The sequence below is a fragment of the Muntiacus reevesi genome, chromosome 3, assembly GCF_963930625.1.
Source record: "Muntiacus reevesi chromosome 3, mMunRee1.1, whole genome shotgun sequence".
Classification (NCBI taxonomy): domain Eukaryota; kingdom Metazoa; phylum Chordata; class Mammalia; order Artiodactyla; family Cervidae; genus Muntiacus; species Muntiacus reevesi.
In genome coordinates this window covers 270,656,065-270,671,120 of record NC_089251.1, presented here as the reverse complement: position 1 = coordinate 270,671,120, position 15,056 = coordinate 270,656,065, and the positions used below count along the sequence as shown (strand labels likewise).

General features: G+C 43.7%; 1 long non-coding RNA gene across 5 annotated transcripts in view; it reads right to left on the bottom strand.

Moving 5' to 3' along the window:
* The window catches only part of LOC136165528 (uncharacterized), a 274,130-nt gene that overhangs the window by 171,529 nt on the left and 87,545 nt on the right, over nucleotides 1–15,056 (bottom strand). The window contains exon 1 of one of the 5 annotated variants that reach the window (XR_010662547.1): nucleotides 7,249–7,559. The exons of the other annotated variants lie outside the window; for them this stretch is intronic. This is a non-coding gene — a long non-coding RNA (uncharacterized lncRNA). Of the gene's footprint in view, nucleotides 1–7,248; nucleotides 7,560–15,056 lie in introns of those variants that run through there. 5 annotated transcript variants of the gene reach the window in all.

The following is a 15,056-nucleotide window of genomic DNA, read 5'->3' as shown; positions in this document are numbered from 1 at the left end:
GTGTAGCCAGTCTGAATTTGGTTTTCTGTCACTTGCAATATAAGTATACAGAGGAATCTCAGCGAATTCTTTGAAAAAAACCAAAGCATTTGTTTTTTCAGTGTACAGGGGCACTATTGGTATTCTGGAAGGGACAATTCTTGTTTTGCGGGCAAACATCACAGGACACTTGGTATATCTCGTCTCTACCAGACCCACAGATTTCCAAACACCACTCATCTTCAAGAAGAACCACAGGTCTATTCCCTGTTAGTTGCTACCTGTATCCATTCCTCACAGTGCACGCGTAAATGTTCTTAACAACAACCTTAAAAGAACTGGGATATACCACTCAAATATACTAATTTTATATAGTAATCCATTTTAATTAGTCATTCATGACTATCTAAATGACTGATTTAGTCCTAAGCACAGCTTATACCTGCTCTTGAGATAAGCAGTGCTTTAAGAATGCCACTACTATCTGAAAATTCTCATTCATTTAAGCTTACTTCTCCATACAATATTATCAATATATGTCACTGACAATGTTGGTTATCTTCCCTGTAGCCATTCATCTAATTTCTTCCTAGACTGAAATGCTAGATATTGGTTTTTCTAGTCCCCTTGCAACTAGGGCATAAGTAATAAGGCCAAAATGAAATCTGATACAGGCTTTCTGAAAAAGGTTTACTTGCCTCATCAAGAGATGAGAGGGCAAACTTCCTCCCGTCTTTGGTGGTTGTGTCAGAATGTGATGCCTGGAGCAGAAAGAGAAACATGCAACTATGAAAGGATAAACCTGAGCACAAAGGTCGCCACACTACAGATAAAGATGGAAAGCACTTGGATTCAATCTAGAGGGGAAGCCAGTCTGAGCAGGAACCCAAATGGGAGGGCAGTTTAGAGGAAACGGAAACACAGAACCTCTGTGCTGACTGAGGACTGAGGACTGAGCAAAGCCAAGCTTATGCACAAACTGCCCTTTAAACGAATCCTACCTATGCCTTTGCCAATTACCTGAGCTAATACACTTCTTCTGTTTTTAAATCCTATTTGCATCCTAACTGATACAGGAAACAGCTATGTTTAGGGGAAACAGCAAAATCGAGACACTGCAGGGAATGTAAAGAAACTTTCAGACATAAGAGAATCAGGAACTATAAAGCCAAGAAACAAGAAATCAGATCCTTTCATTCCTATGGAGTATATTTCAGAAGCGGTCTAAGAAAACCTGGATGATTGAGATAAGGCCGTTAGCTTTGGTAATTAGATCATCAAGATGACTTTTTAAAAACCAATTTCGGTGCTGCGATGGTAAGGGAAGTCAGAGTGCAGAGGAAAGAATAATTTACACTTTTAAGAACTCCATAATGCACCAAACCCTTGGAAAGACATGTAACGTGTGTTAAACTCCATCGATTACAACTCTGTGAGGTAAGTATAACATTCTGTGGTGTCCTTAGTCACTCAGTCTTGTCCGACTCTTTGTGACCCCATGGACTATAGCCCACAAAGCTCCTCTGTCCATGCTGACTCTCCAACAAGAATACTGCATTGGGTTGCCATGTCTTCCTCGTATAACATTCTACTTTACAGACAAAGAACACAGCCTGAGTAGTAAGTTGCCCACAGCCACACAGACAGTAACTGGTTTCAGTAGACTTCAAAATCAGATCTTTGAAGCTTAAAAGTAAATGTCCTTCCTACTATACCCCTTCATGGATCACAGACTCGTCGTGGTGAAGGGGCTTGTGTAACTCAGTGAAGCCATGGGCCATGCCGTGCAGGGCCAGCCAAGACAGACGGGTCCTGGTGAAGAGTTCCGACAAAACGTGGCCCACTGGAGGAGGGAACGGCAAACCACTCCAGCAGTCCTGCTGCGAGAACCCCACGAACAGCATGAGGCAGAAAAATAAGACACCGAAGATGAGCACCACAATCAAAAGGTGTCCAATATGCTCCTGGGGAAGAGTGGAGGGCAGTCGTTAGTTCCAGAAAGAATGAAGTGGCTGGACCAAAGCGGATATGACGCTCAGTTGTGTGGATGTGTCTGATGGTTAAAGTCAAGTCCGACGCTGTAAAGAGCTATTGCTCTTTTTTTGCATGGGAACCTGGAACGGCAGGTCCGTGAATCAAGGCAAATCAGATGTGGTGAAGCAGATGGCAAGAATGAACATCTTAGGAATCACTGAACTAATATGGATGAGAATGGGCGAATTTAATTCAGATGACTGTTATATCTACTACTGTGGGCTAGAATCCCTTAGGAGAAAGGAAGTAGCCCTTAATAGTCAACAAGAGTTCTAAATGCAGTACTTGGGTGCAACCTCAGGAAAAAAAAAATAATCTAAGTTCATTTCCAAGGCAAACTGTTCAATATCAGTGTTACCTTAAGTCTCTGCCCCAACCACTAATGCCAAAGAAGCTGAAGCTGAACAGTTCTATGAAGTAGAACTGCTGTAGTTCTCGAACTACACCTTCTAGAACAAACACCAAAAAAAAAAAAAAAAAAAAAAAGATGTCCTTTTCATCACAGGGGATTGGAATACAAAATAGGAAGCCAAGAGACACCCAGAATAATAGGCAAGTTTTGCCTTGGAGGGCAAAAGCAGGGCAAAGGCTAACAGAGTTTTGTCAAAAGAACACGCTGGTCATAGCAAACACCCTTTTCCAACAACCAAGAGACAGCTATACATACGGACATCACCAGATGGTCAATACCAAAATCAGATTATGTTCTTTGCAGCTGAAGATGGAAAAGCTCTACACAGACAGCAAAAAGAAGACCTGGAGCTGTCTGTGGCTCAGGTCGTGAGCTCCTAATAGCAAAATTCAGGTTTAAAGTGAAGAACGTAGGGAAAACGACTAGGTCATTTAGATACGACCTCAATTAAATCCCTTATGATTATACAGTGGAGGTGACAAATGGATTCGAGATGAGATCTGGTAGAGAAAGTGTCTACCAGATTCGTAAAACTGAAAGAGGTTCATATATGAGTTTATTGAAAGAGATTCATATGTTTTATATGAGTTTATATACGAGGTTCATCACTGGAAAGAGGTTCGTAACATTGTATAGGAGGCAGTGACCAAACTAGTCCAAGAAAAAGAAATGCAAGAAGCTTAAGTGATTGTCTGAGGAGACATTAGAAAGAGCTGAGGAAAGGAGAGAAGTGAAAGGCAAGGGAGAAAGGGAAAGATATACTCAACTGAGTGCAGAGATCCAGAGAATACCAAGAAGAGATAAGAAACCCTTCTTAAGTGAACAATGCAAAGAAAACAACACAATGGGAAAGACTAGAGATCTCTTCAAGAAAACTGGAGGCATCAAGGGAACATTTCATGCAAGGATGGACACCATAAAGGACAGAAATGGTACGCACCTAATAGAAGGAGAAGATATCAAGAAGAGGTGGCACGAATACACAGAGAACAGTACACCAGTCACTGTGGTCACTCACCCAGAGTCAGACATCCTGGAGCGTGAAGTCAAGGGGGCCTTAGGGAACATTACTACCAACAAAGCTAGTGGAGGTGACGGAATCCCAGTTGAGCTATTTGAAATTCTAAAGGATGATGCTGTTAAAGTGTTGCACTCAATATGTCAACAAATTTGGAAAACTCAGTAGTGGCTACAAGACTGAAAAAGGTCACAGTTTTCATTCCAATCCCAAAGAAAGGTAATGTCAAAGAATGTTCAAACTACCATACAACGGCACTCATTTCACATGCTAACAAGGTTACGCTCAAAATCCTTCAAGCTAGGCTTCAAAAGAATGTGAACCTAGAACTTTCAGATGTACAAGCTAGGTTTTGAAAATGCAGAGGAACCAGGGAGCAAACTGCCAACATTTGTTCGATTATAGAGAAAGCAACAGAATTCCAGAAAAACGTCTGCTTCTGCTTCATTGACTGCGCTAAAGCCTTTGAATGTGTGGATCGTAACAAACTGTGGAAAATTCTTAAAGAAACACCAGTACCAGACCACCTTACCTGCCTCCTGAGAAACCTGTATGCAGGTCAAGAAGCAAGTTAGAATCGGACATTGAACAACTGACTGGGAAAGAGTTATAATAAAGCTGTATCTTGTCACCCTGCTTATTTAACTTCTATGCAGAGTACATCATGAGAAACACTGGGTTGGATGAAGCACAAGCTGGAATCAAGACTGCTGGGAGAAATATCAATAACCTCAGATATGAAGATGATATCACTCTAAGGGCAGAAAGTGAAGAGAAACTAACGAGCCTTTTGATAAGGGTTAAAGAAGAGCATGACAAAGTTGGCTTGAAACTCAGCATTCAGAAAACTGAGATCATGGCATCTGGTCCCATCACTTCATGGGAAATAGATGGGGAAACAGTGGAAACAGTGTCAGGCCTTTATTTTTGGGGGCTCCAAAATCACTGTGGATGGTGACTGCAGCCATGGAATTAAAAGATGCTTGCTCCTTGGAAGAAATGCTATGACAAACCTCAACAACATACTAAAAAGCAGAGACATCACTTTGCCGACAAAGGTCCGTCGAGTCGAGGCTATGGTTTTTCCAGTGGTCATGTATGGATGTGAGAGTTGGACCATAAAGACTGAGTGTCAAAGAATTGAGAATTGTGGTGCTGGGGAAGGCTCTTAAGCGTCCTGGGACTGCAAGAAGATCAACCAATCCTAAAGGAAATCAACCCTGAATATTCACTGGAAGCACTGATGCTGAAGCTGAAGCGCCAATACTTTGGCCACCTGATGCGAAAAGCCAACTCACTGGAAAAGACCCTGATGCTAGGAAAGACTGAAGGCAAAAGGAGAAGGAGGTGGTAGAGGATGAGATGGCTAGGTAGTGTCACCGACTCAATGAACATAAATTTGAGCAAACCCCAGGAGGTAATGGAGGACAGAGGAGCCTGCCATGCTGCAGTTCTTGGTGTTGCAAAGAGTTGGACACAACTGAGCGACTGAACAACAACTACACCAGGCTCCTAGGATTAAAGAATAAAAATACAGTGGCACAGCAGGCTCAAAATTCAGACTGGCTTCTGTGAGCTGCACGGCACACAGCACGGTGTTTGGCAGCCCTGGCAAAGGTATATTTAAGCATGCATGGAGGCTAGAGAGGGCAAAACTTAAAAAGGAGTGATCATGGATAATTACTGAGAAAGAAAGATAAAGAGGGATGATCATGGACACATCTGGAGAAGGTTGCTCTTGAAGAAAAGGAAGGACAATTCCTTCTTTTCAGAGAAGAGTAAATAAAGAAATGATATCAGGATAGAAAAGATTATACCTCAGATGCTTGAGATTTTTCTCAGGAAAGGAAAAGATCAAGTTATTTGCTATAAACACTTTCATGAAGTAAGACAAAAAAACCCTCACAATTGACATTATAGATCTGGAGGATAACAGAACACTAACTGGTATGAAAACAATCCAAAATCCTCACACAACTGTCTCTTGTATCCTTCAGGGATCAAGATAGTGATTAGGCCTGTTCAGAACTGGGCACTAGAAAGATAAATTGACATAAAGTTAAGTATTCTAAGGTATCAATGATGGGCTGGTAAAAACTGATGACCATGGGATCCTGGTGACTAGGGGAGGCAAATGAAAAGAGCAGTAGGCTAAAGAATTGAATGAATAGACACAAAGACGGGAGGGTTCCTAAAGACAGGAAGAGGGGAAGAAAGAGAGAGAGAAATCGGGTTCCATAAGTGTGGAAGAGTGCTTGTTTGTGGTCAGACAGGTCTTGACACAATGCCTCAGGCAATGAGCTACTGCCTAGGGCTGAGCACTACCCCGTCAGCTAAAAGCACAGAATTGAGAGACAAGTGCCTGTAAAAACACGCAGTCCTCGGGTGCAGGAAACAAACAGGCTTACCTGGTGGCGCTAATGGTAAAGAACCCACCTGCCAACGCAGGAGACAGAAGAGATGTGGCTCTGATCCCTAGGTCGGGAAGGTCCTGTGGAGGAGGAAATGGCAACCTGCTCCAATATTCGTGCCTGGAGAAGTCCCATGGACAGAGGAGTCTGGCTGTCCTGTGGAAACTGCAAGGAGATGGACGTGACTGAAGCGACTTAGCATAGCACAGCAACAAACAAGTGAATGAATCTGCCCGTACAGGAATCAAACACTTAAAATATCTCCTCTCCTTTTAAAATGAACAATTCTATCTCCAAATTTAAGAAATTCATCAAGAGGCTAAAAGTCTACAATAAAGGTTAAGGCAGATGTGTGTCAGGAGGTAGAACAAAAAGTTAAATCTGTCAGGCCAATTGTAACCCACCTGTTAAAAGACTTTTAGCATAAATTTCCAATAAGGCAACAACAGTTTGTGCTTTAGAAACTCTGGAGAGCACCTAGCATGGCTTCAAAAAAAGGATATCACTCAATTTAATTTTAAAAGCTCCACCCATTGCAATCTCAGTGGACACACTACCATTTATACTCATAGCTTCATTTTTCACCATTCTGCTGCTCTTGACACATTATCCAATTACAGGAAAAAATTGGGAAAAATCAGACATGGCAACCTCCACTACCACATCCCTCCTTCAGTTTGCACTTTTTACACCATTAATTCTGACTACTCTTGCCCTAGTAATAAATGAAGAAGAAATGACACTGGCACAATCTAAATTTTGCAGAAAATATCAAGTACAAGAAAGATTGCCAAGTAGTACTAATAACAATTGAGAACCCAAGAAATTTGAGAAGTTTCAAGTTTAAAAAGCGTTTTCTCCATTTCAGTCCTTTCCAAAAAAAACAAAGGGCTTGGACAACACAGGATTGTGAAGCTTCAACGGACGATTTAGCCTAACAGTGAATAAAAGAATCACTAAAATCGCTTATCCTTTCTTGGGCTATTACATTTCTTACCCTCACAAAGCCTTCTTTTAAAACCAGGACCAATTCTCAATTCTTTCCCTGGATCTAGTATACATATGTCCCTCCGTCCGCCCCCCCCCTCCAAAAAAAGTTTAGAGACCGAAGACTCGCTGTAGTCAGAAAAGGATTAATTTAGATAAAGAATCACTTGCCGTCACTGGCACCATTCCTCAAAACCATCAAAGTCTCCTGGGGGCTGGATCCCCCCGACAAGATGAACAAAATCCACTGGCGTCTGGATAGCAAGCTTTTCTTTGTAAGTCTATAAGCCTGGGAAAGCTTTCCAGACAGTTAAAACGACTTCTCAAGGAAGCAAAAGGTCGAGACCAGGAAGATGGGGAGGTGACTTGCCCCAAGAGGAGACACCGAAGCTTGCAGCTTCACCCACCTGCCAGACGCTCGCCCCGCGGACAGAAGCACGGACGCAGCCCGGGCGCTTCCTCTCCTGCCGGACACAGCCCCTGCCGCCGCCGGAGCTCCGGACCCGACAGCACAGGGCGGTAGCGAAGTAGGCAAAGCGGCGACCGCACTCGAGCAGACGGGGGTGTACGTAGGGGGCGCCGGGGGGCTCGGGAAGGCAGCTCTGTGCTTGACCTTCCTCACCGGTGGCCAACGGCGCTCCCTGGGAACAGCATCCCGCCTCGGCCCGCTGCAGCGGCCGGGCTTCCTGCGGCCACAACCCGCCCCCGCGCTACTCGGCCGCCGCCATCTTGTCGGAGGCGGGAAAGACCGCACTGCGCAGGCGCGCGCCGACGCTGCCGGCTCCCCGCCATAACGCGCAGGCGCGGGGGGCGCTTCCCACCCCACCCCCCACCCCCACCCGCCGAGGCCGTCTTCCGCAAAGCCGTCTGCTCCCTCGCACGGGTGCTGCCAGGCTTAGTGGCCAGCCACAAACTGCACCGCAGCCGAGTTAATAGACCCTTCTGCGCACCTCACAGTCAGTCATTGTGTAAAACCCTATCTGTGTGCCAGGTCCCAGGACAGGCGCTGGTGAAAGATTAGTAAAACGCGGCTTCAGCGCTAACTGCCACTGCTGCTAAATCGCTTCAGTAGTGTCCGACTCTGTGCCACCCCATAGGTGGCAGGTCACCAGGCTCCCCGGTCCCTGGGATTCTCCAGGCAAGAACACTGGAGTGGGTTGCCATTTCCTTCTCCAATGCATGAAACTGAAAGTGAACTCGCTCAGCCCTGTTCGACTCTTAGCAACCCCATGCAATGCAGCCCACCAGGTTCCTCCGTCCATGGGATTTTCCAGATGAGAGTATTGGAGTGGGGTGCCATCACCTTCTCCGTCCAGTGCTAAAGGTGTTCCTAATCTAGTGAAAAAGGACGGGGATGAACGAGTGATTTCCACAATTCTTGTTTGTTACCTGCACGCCACCTTCGCTCTCTTGCCCCTTTGATTTTAATAACTGAAAACATACCTCTTCCAGGAAGTCCTTACTCTCACACAATTTGGTTAGTTCTTTTCTAATACCTCGCCTTACCTCTTTAAGCTTTATTTCATTCATTGTAAATTCAACAAGTAATATTTGAGTTTCATTTATATTCTAGATATGCTTCTAGGTTATAGCAATAAGAAATATAAACTCATGGGACTTCTATTTTAGGGGAGAGTATAAAACAGACAAACAAAAAAAACAAACTTCAAAAAATCAACGAAATAACATTTGATAGTGGTGGGGGATGGGAAGAGGAAAATACCACCAAAGTTAATGTTGGGTGAGGGGTGGTAATTAGCAATCTCTCTCCAGAGATGACACTTGATCTGAGGCCTGACTGACCACGGGGGCCAGAAGCTATGAGAATCATCCAGGCAGAGCGTTCTAGACAGAAGAACAGCAAATGCAGCACACCTCTCATTCTTGAGGTGGCAGTGAGACCAGCACATAAAGGACAGAAAGACTAGGTGATGTGGACACATGGGGAGGATATGTGGGGGGGCGGGGGGAGGACAGGGGCAGTTTAGGTGGGACATTGAGGCAATGGTAAGAAACTGGATTTTTACCCGATGGCAGCCCCTCCATCTTGCTGACACTGCCAGAACTCCTCCTCAAACACTTCTAGCTCCTGACTGCCTCGCTGGACATGCTGATTCCACTGTCTTGAAGACACTTGCTCTTGTTCTTTACACATCTAGCTTCTCATCTTTCAGGTTTCAGTTTAAATGTCACCTCAGAAAGGCCATCCTTCCTAAACTAAGTATCCCACCTGCCCTTTCATTAGTCTCCATCATTGCACCTGATCATTTCTTTATGGGCACCGAACATATTTTTCAATTATATATTCATTGCTTCTTCACCATTCAGTTCACTAAACTGAACTCCACCAGGGAGGGAAGATGTTTCACTTACTAGTGAATACTCCATGCCTAGCACCATGCCTGGCATGAATGATCACTCAATATTTGTTTGCTGTTTTTAGGAATGTCGAGTTTGTCAGCACTTAAGTAGCCAGGGGTATACTACATTGTTTTACACTGGTTTTTAAAAATAAATGCAAGTCATTTCCTGTTTATATACCCTCTGCTAGACTATAAATAAGAACTTTGGCAGAGAGAGAGAGGAAGAGAATGAGATGAAGAGTAGGTGAGGGGTACTGGGCCAAGATTGTATTTTGCATATATTTGCAGGGCTGGGAGGTGGAAGGCTTCGATTTAGTGAAGCACCTGTTACATGTGTCCTGCGTTTGGCTTAATGGTCACTACAGCCTTGCTAGGTAGTTATCCTTAGTTTTATACATAGGAAACTTGAGAGAGATTAAGTAACTTGCCTAAGGTCCTACATTAAGAGACAGTGCCAACCATAAAGTTCATGCCCTTCCCTTCGAGAGAAACTGGATTTTGAGATGGGTTTGTTTGGTGATTTGATTCTGTGTCATTAGCAGGATTTTATTAGCCATTTCAGCCAGTGTCATTAAAGAATCCCAGTCATCCTGCTGTTCTTGCATAGGATCTCAACAGAGGGCCTGATGTGAAATTGCTGTGATTTTTTTTTTCTCTTTTGCACTATGGCAGGGTTCATTTTACCATTCCCTCTTCATGTCTTTTTAAAATTTGTGTTTCTTTTTATTAATAATGTGTACACATTTGATCAAAGGAAAAGAGGAGATACAGAAAAATGGGTGCATTTCCTAAATGCTAGCTACATCCCCTTGGTTAGGCTTGTTATTTTATGACTCTTTCATCTAGGTCCCAAGTAATCCTTTAGACATCAAAGACAGTTCTCTGGCAAAGAGTGACAGCCTCATCACAACAATCACTTATCCCATTTGCTCATCAAAATTATACACCAACATTTCCCTCCAAACCGGATAGCAGGGGGAAACTACGAGAAAGCATAGCGCCGCTATCCTGTATCCAGGGCCATTCAGCCTTTATATGAAGGCATTCAGTTTTTTTATTATCATTAACTCATGATAGCATACACCTGTCAATCAAACCCAGTTAGTCCATAAGCAAACCAAATAGTAGGTGGGAATACATACTTAACAAGATTCTTCGATCTTCTACCCCCACTGTAGTAGGACTCCTTCTTGGAATAAATTCTGGAATCAAGGCAATGTCTTTGGTTTCTGTGGGATGCTCTCCTCATGGTTACCATCTGTTGTTGGTTGAATATTCTCCCACTCCTCAAAAGATATGTTGAATTCCTAACCTCAAGTACTCAACAATATGAGCTTATTTGGGAATAGGATCATTGCCGATGTAATTAAGTTCAAATGAGGCCATACTGGAGTAGGTGGACCCCTAATCCAATAACTAGGGTCCTTCTAAGAGCTCAGCCAAATGGAGGAAGAGACACACGGGGAGAAGGCTGTTTGTTGGCAAAGGCAAAGATTGGTGTCGTGCACCTGCAAGCCAAGGAACAACAAAGACTGCTGGCCAGCCACCAAAATTGAGGAAGAGGCAAGTGAGGATTTCTCTACAGATTTCAGGGGAAACACAGTCGTGTCAACAACTTGATTTCAGATGTAGAGGCTCCAAAACTGTGAGACAATAAATACCCATTGTTTTAAGCTACTCAGTTCATGGCAATTTGTTACAGCGGCCTTAAAATCTAATACACCCCACTCTCTCCTCGTGTGTGTCTGTGTGTGTGTGTTGTGTGTGTGTGTGTGTGTGTGTGTGTGTGTGTGTGTGTGTGTGGACGTGAAGTAAAGGAAAGAGACTGTCAGGGCTTGAAGAAGAGGAAAGAGATGGGGATGGGCTGCCCACTCCAGTATTCTTTCTGGCAAAATCCCATGGGCAAAGGAGCGTGATGGGCAATAGCCCATGGGGTACCAAAGAGTCTGAGATGTCTGCTAAGTGATGATTTAGCAGGCACACATGCATCCAAAATATCATTTAAGCCTGTGGCGCTGAAATGCAGCTAGTGATGCATTACTGGAGTGGGTTGCCATGACCTCCTCCAAGGGATCTTCCAACCCAGGGATCAAACCCAGGTCTCTTGCATTACAGGCGGATTCTTTACCATCTGAGCCACCCAGGAAGCACTCAATTCAGTTCAATTCAGTTGCTCAGTCATGTCCGAATCTTTGCTACCCCATGGACTGCAGCCCACCAGGTTCCTCCGTCCATGGGATTTTCCAGATGAGAGTATTGGAGTGGGGTGCCATCACCTTCTCCGTCCAGTGCTAAAGGTGTTCCTAATCTAGTGAAAAAGGACCGGGATGAACGAGTGATTTCCACAATTCTTGTTTGTTACCTGCATGCCACCTTCGCTCTCTTGCCCCTTTGATTTTAATAACTGAAAACATACCTCTTCCAGGAATTCCTTACTCTCACACAGTTTGGTTAGTTCTTTTCTAATACCTTGCCTTACCTCTTTAAGCTTTATTTCATTCATTGTAAATTCAACAAGTAATATTTGAGTTTCCTTTATATTCTAGATATGATTCTAGGTTATAGCAATAAGAAATATAAACTCATGGGACTTCTATTTTAGGGGAGAGTATAAAGCAAACAAACAAAAAAAACAAACTTCAAACAATCCACAAAATAACGTTTGATAGTGGTGAGGGATGGGAAGAGGAAAAACCCACCAAAAGTTAATGTTGGGTGAGGGGGTGGTAATTAGCGATGTCTCTCCAGAGATGACACTTGATCTGAGGCCTTACTGACCACGGGGGCCAGAAGCTATGAGAATCATCCAGGCAGAGCGTTCTAGACAGAAGAACAGCAAATGCAGCAAACCTCTCATTCTTGAGGTGGGAGTGAGACCAGCACATAAAGGACAGAAAGACTAGGTGATGTGGACACCTGGGGAGGATATGTGGAGGGGCGGGGTGCGGTCCGGGGCAGTTTAGGTGGGACATTGAGGCCATGGTAAGAACTGGATTTTTACCTCATGGCAGCCCCTCCATCTTGCTGACACTGCCAGAACGCCTCCTCAAACACTTTTAGCTCCTGACTGCCTCGCTGGACATGCTGATTCCACTGTCTTGAAAACACTTGCTCTTGTTCTTTACACATCTAGCTTCTCATCTTTCAGGTTTCAGTTTAAATGTCACCTCAGAAAGGCCATCCTTCCTAAACTAAGTATCCCACCTGCCCTTTCATTAGTCTCCATCATTGCACCTGATCATTTCTTTATGGGCACTGAACATATTTTTCAATTATATATTCATTGCTTCTTCACCATTCAGTTCACTAAACTGAACTCCACCAGGGAGGGAAGATGTTTCACTTACTAGTGAATACTCCTTGCCTAGCACCATGCCTGGCATGAATGATCACTCAATATGTGTTTGCTGTTTTTACGAATGTCGAGTTTGTCAGCACTTAAGTAGTCAGTGGTATAATACATTGTTTTACACTGGTTTTTAAAAATAAATGCAAGTCATCTCCTGTTTATATACACTCTGCTAGACTATAAATAAGAACTTTGGCAGAGAGAGAGAGAGAGGAAGTGAATGAGATGAAGAGTAGGTGACGGGTAGTGGGCAAAGATTGTATTTTGCATATAATTGCAGGGCTGGGAGGTGGAAGGCTTCGATTTAGTGAAGCACCTGTTACATGTGTCCTGCGTTTGACTTAATTGTCACTACAGCTTTGCTAGGTAGTTATCCTTAGTTTTATACATAGCAAACTAGAGAGAGATTAAGTAACTTGCCTAAGGTCCTACATTAAGAGACAGTGCCAACCATAAAGTTCATGCCCTTCCCTTCAAGAGAAACTGGATTTTGAGATGGGTTTGTTTGGTGATTTGATTCTGTGTCATTAGCAGGCTTTTATTAGCCATTTCAGCCACTGCCATTTAAGAATCCCAATCATACTGCTGTTCTTGTATAGGATCTCAACAAAGGGCCTGATGTGAAATTGCTGTCATTTTTTTTTTCTTTTGGACTATGGCAGGATTCATTTTACCATTCCCTCTTCATGTCTTTTTAAAATTTGAATTTCTTTTTATTAATAATGTGTACACGTTTGATCAAAGGAAAAGAGAAGGTACAGAAAAATGGGTGCATTTCCTAAATGCTAGCTGCATCCCCTTGGTTAGGCTTGTTCTTTTATGACTCTTTTATCTAGGTCCCAAGTAATACTTTAGACATCAAAGACAGTTCTCTGGCAAAGAGTGACAGCCTCATCACAACAATCACTTATCCCATTTGCTCATCAAAATTATACACCATCATTTCCCTCCAAACGGGATAGCTGGGGGAAACTACGAGAAAGGATAGGGCTGCTATACTGTATCCAGGGCCATTCAGCCTTTACATGAAGGCATTCAGTTTTTTTTAATATCATTAACTCATGATAGCATACACCTGTCGATCAAACCCAGTTAGTCCATAAGCAAACCAAATAGTAGGTGGGAATACATACTTCAAAAGATTCTTCCATCTTCTACCACCACTGTAGTAGGACTCCTTCTTGGAATAAATTCTTTAATCAAGGCAATGTCTTTGGTTTATGTGGGATGCTCTCCTCATGGATACCATCTGTTGTTGGTTGAATATTCACCCACTCCTCAAAAGATATGTTGAATTCCTAACCTCAAGTACTCAACAATATGAGCTTATTTGGGAATAGGAACATTGCCGATGTAATTAAGTTCAAATGAGGCCATACAGGAGTAGGTGGACCCCTAATCCAATAACTAGTGTCCTTCTAAGAAGTCAGCCAAATGGAGGAAGAGACACACGGGGAGAAGGCTGTTTGATGGCAAAGGCAAAGATTGGTGTCGTGCAGCTGCAGCCAAGGAACAACAAAGACTGCTGGCCAGCCACCAAAACTGAGGAAGAGGCAATTGAGGATTTCTCTACAGATTTCAGGGGAAACACAGTCGTGTCAACAACTTGATATCAGATGTAGAGGCTCCAAAACTGTGAGACAATAAATATCCATTGTTTTAAGCTACTCAGTTCATGGCAATTTGTTATAGCGGCCTTAAAGTCTAATACACCCCACTCTCTCTTCGTGTCTGTGTGTGTGTGTGTGTGTGTGTGTGTGTGTGTGTGTGTGTGTGTGTGTGAGGCCGTGAATTAAAGGAAAGAAACTGTCAGTGCTTGAAGCAGAGGAAAGAGATGAGGATGGGCTGCCCACTCCAGTATTTTTTCTGGCAAAACCCCATGGGTAAAGGAGCGTGATGGGCAATAGCCCATGGGGTACAAAAGAGTCTGAGATGTCTGCTAAGTGATGACTTAGCAGGTACACTTGCATCGAAAATATCATTTAAGCCTGTGGCGCTGAAATGCAGCTAGTGATGCATTACTGGAGTGGGTTGCCATGCCCTCCTCCAAGGGATCTTCCCAACCCAGGGATCAAACCCAGGTCTCTTGCATTACAGGCTGATTCTTTACCATCTGAGCCACCAAGGAAGCACTCAGTTCAGTTCAATTCAGTTGCTCAGTCATGTCTGAATCTTTGCTACCCCATGGACTGCAGCATGCTTGTCCATCATCAAGTCCTGCAGTTTTCTCAAACTCATCTCCACTGAGTCGGTCATGCCATCCAACCATCTCATACTCTGTTATCCCCTTCTCTTCCTGCCTTCAACCTTTGCCAGCACCAGGGTCTTTTCAAATAAGTCAGCTCTTCACATCAGGTGGCCAAAGTATTGGAGTTTGAGCTTCAACATCAGCCCTTCCAATGAATATTCAGGACTGATTTCCTTTAGGATGGACTAGTTGGATCTCCTTGCAGTCCAAGTGACTCTCAAGAGTCTTCTCCAACATCACAGTTCCAAAGCATCA